The sequence below is a fragment of the Leptonychotes weddellii genome, chromosome 2 (genome assembly GCF_054177405.1).
Source record: "Leptonychotes weddellii isolate Sample4059 chromosome 2, ASM5417740v2, whole genome shotgun sequence".
Lineage (NCBI taxonomy): Eukaryota > Metazoa > Chordata > Mammalia > Carnivora > Phocidae > Leptonychotes > Leptonychotes weddellii.
The window spans coordinates 60,759,529-60,763,509 of NC_138370.1; positions in this window are offsets into that span (position 1 = coordinate 60,759,529).

Sequence of the window (3,981 nt, forward strand, 5' to 3'; positions counted from 1 at the left end):
GAGACTAGTTGAGTGAGCCAGCTAAAGTATTCATTCAATTTGATGAGCATGATAATACAGTTTGGTGAGCATCCTGTCAAACCCAACTTTGCCCATTATTAAACTGCCCTACAAGATCCTGTGTTCTACGCTTGATCCTGGTGGGACACCTGACCCTATATCATAGACAAGAGCTATGACTCCAGGGAATTTTTAACTGTCCAGAATTGACTTCTGTTCCTCTTTCTCAGAGGTAACAGATAAAATGGGGGGGGGGGGACAGTACAAAATAAACAACCTTTTAAGTAATCTATCTCCCAGTCAACATTCTACCAGACACTTAGGTTCCTTAGTGCTCTGAGGCCCACCGCAGGGAAAAGATGAGAGGAACAGGAACTTTCTGTTGATTAAAACTGCCTGAAGCGCATGGATATGGTTAACTAGTGTTAGGGAAAGGGAAAGCAAGCACTGCTTCTAGGTCACTTGTCTCAAGTGGACCTGAGAAGCCAGGATACCATTCTGTAATGTGAATAGTTTCCTGTGAGAACAATTTCAGTATGGTAGAGAAAATGTCAAAGCAAGAAAACTATACTGGCATTGGTACCCAGAGATCTATATTGAGATGTAATTGATAAAGAAATAATTATATAGAGGGGCACCTGGGTGGCTCAGTTGGTTAAGCGTCTGCCTTCAGCTCAGGTCATGATCCCCAGGGTCCTGGGATCGAGTTCTGCATTGGGCTCTCTGCTTAGCGGGGAGCCTGCTTCTCCCTCTCCCTCTGCCTCCCCCACTGCTTGTGCTCTCTCTCTCTCTCTCTGTCAAATAAATTTTAAAAATCTTAAGAAACAAATAATTATGTAGAAAATAAACAAAACAACAAATAACTTATAAAAACACTGATTTTATCAGTGATGAAATGATCAATTAGATTCATACAATGGAACACTTTACACAAAAATTAAATACTAAACTATTATTTATTATTAACTATTACTCTTTAACCATTAAAATAGCTTATTACTCTATACAACTCTGAAAAGATAGATACATAACAATACAGAAAAATATGTTATTAAATAAACAAATGACACATGAATGTAATTTTTTTGGTTATATAAGATAAAATGCTATTTGGGTAATAAGACCACACACACACATTGCTGTAAGCATAACCTTTGGGGAGATGCATAGGAAAGTTTTGATTTGCCTGTTGTCTATAATTCAAACTAGTGGTTGGAGAGATCAAGACTTTTACATTTTGTAAGATGATCTTCTATACCTTTTGATATTTTTCTATGAAGATGTAATAATTTTTTAATTTGTTAAAAAGAATTTTTATCAGGGGCACCTGGGTGGCTCAGTCAGCTAAGCATCCGCCTTCAGCTCAGGTCATGATCCCAAAGTCAGATTGAGCCCCACATCGGGCTCCCTGCTCAGCGGGGAGTCTGCTTCTCCCTCTCCCTCTGCCTGCCCCTCTGCCTACTTGTGCACTCTCTCTCTCTCTGTCAAATAAATAAATAAAAATCTTCCAAAAAAAAAAAAGAATTTTTATCATATCTTGACCTGTCTTCTTGTGACCAGCGGTAGACCCCTGTTGCATCTCAGTCTGGAGTGTGCTGTGGTGTCCTCTACCTTAGACTTTCATAGGTAAAAGATAAAGAGGGGAAACTGCTCTCTAACTATGAAAAATAAGAAAAGTCCACCTGGAGAGAGATATGAGAGGAAATGAAGGATGAGCGTCCCTGTCAACTTTTGTTCTCTCTCTCTGAAGTTCAAACATTCCCCCATCATTGCTCTTCTGTCTGGTAACTTTTTGCAATGATTGTCCTTCTGTCCAACACCTATTTGCATTTGTAAGTATATTTTGCTGTTTTGTTTTCTAATTGTCTTATATTCACTCTGAATCCAAAAAAAGTTTTGTTCACCAAATCTTTGCCAGCTTTTGTTTGGCCCAGAAGATACTACAAAGGATATGATGTTCGGGGAGAGGGGGTTGGCCACCAGCAGTGGAGGATCCCAAAACGAAGTCACTCTGCTTCTGCAACACCCTACCCATTGTTGCCACCACCATTCCTATGACAAAGGAGCATAGGAATACAGTCACAAGTAGTCTATGTGGTATTCTCAGAAATAATGTCTTACCTTTGTAGGGACCAAGGGCAGGCCACCCCAAGATGGGACACTTCGGTATGCAGACTATTTTTTAAAGGTTGCTTTTTTTTTTTTTGTAATTTTTATTTTATTTATTTTTTAAGTAAACTCTAATCCCAACGTGGAGCTCGAGCTCACAACTCTGAGATTAAGAGTCATACGCTTTACTGAGCCAGCGGGTTGCCCCTGGTATGCAAACTGTTTTGAGCAGAAGGCAGTTTGAGACCCTGCAAGCTCAAGAGAAATTTTACCCCTCTCTTTACTGCATAAAAGAATTGAAATTGAGGGTCTTTTTTCAGAATAAGGTTGACCAGTAGAGATAAATTTTATCTGAGCGACTCATCTGTATGGCAGGACAAACATCTGCTTATGAAATGTCTGTTCTTCTTATTGCCCTGTGAATTGCATTTCTTCTGTTAAAAAAACAAAATTAAACTAAGTAAATGTGAAGATCTAATTGTCTTTATTAAATAATTCATGAAGCAGGCAGCACCCTCTCTAGCAAGTAGAGAGGCACTCCAAGAGTTGTTCCAAATGGAAGATTTTTATAGAAGAATGATGGGGGGGGGGGCAAGAAGCTTATTAGCAAAAGAAAAAGATTGTTCCAGGTGAGCTGGTTTCTAGGGGGGAAGGCAAGATGTCTCATGCAGATTACCTCATCTTTCTTTGGGGGATGGAGAGGACCCAGGTGGCAGACTCAGTGGCACAGACCAAAAACTTCTACATTTCTGGGTTTCCAACCCAATCAGACATTGAAAGTGCAATAAGATTATGTATTGAGCACTGGTTTGAGAACTCTGATGAAGTGACACCATTTGGGGCCTGTGTTTGTCTTTTAATAGTTTCCTCTAAAGTCCCAGACCCCTTCTCCTTAGTTCAGGATGACATATATAGTTCATTTTGCCAGACAGTCTTCGTGATTTCCGTGTCTGTGGGGATTGCCTGTTTGTACACAGTTACATTTTATTGTCTCCTGTGAATCTGTCTGTTAATCGAGTAGAAGAACGCTTGAAGGGAATAGGAATTCTCGCTCCGGGAAAGTTGGCATAGTGGACGGGATACTTTCACTCGCCAGACACTGCTTGCCCTAGATATAGCTGCCACTGAGAGATCCTGGGAAATTCGACATACAGCTGACAGAAGGTAGGATTTCTTACCATGTCAGCCCCCGGAATCCATCTGCGGAGTTCGATGGAGCAAGAGTGGTGAGAGTTGTTTATCTCTCTTCCTAAATTTAGATTAGAAGGAGAAAATATCTGTGCAAGTAGTCCCTTGGGCTTAGCAACTCTTTGGTTACTGATCCCTTTCCTCCCAGAGATCATCTTTGCTTTCTTTTGTCTGTGTCTTTCACATTGTTTGTCAAATGGACTTGGAATGTGGGTGCATGAGGTAAAGGCTGTTGTCGATGGACAACTGTGGAAGGCAAAGCTACAAACCTGGTGGGCAGGAGTCGAGCTTTTAAAACCTGTTAGAGCATTCAGCCACCAAACTCAGACTCCCATGATAGAAGTTGGTCACAGATGGGTCAGATTGATACTAGGCGGTCCACCACCTTCAAGAAAACTTCCATGCAATCAGGTGTGCTATAAAACAGCACACAGTGCCCATGGCACAACTCTCCTAGGTATGAGTGTGGCTCCAAGAGATCCAAGGCTTAGATAAAGCAGTTAATGTACATATTCCACATAGAAGTTTTTCTTTTTTTAATTTAATTTAATTTTATTATGTAATGTTAGTCACCATACACTACGTCATTAGTTTTTGATGTGGTGATCCACGATCCATTGTTTTCGTATAACACCCAGTGCTCCATGCAGTACGTGCCCTCCTTAATACCCATCACCGGGCTAA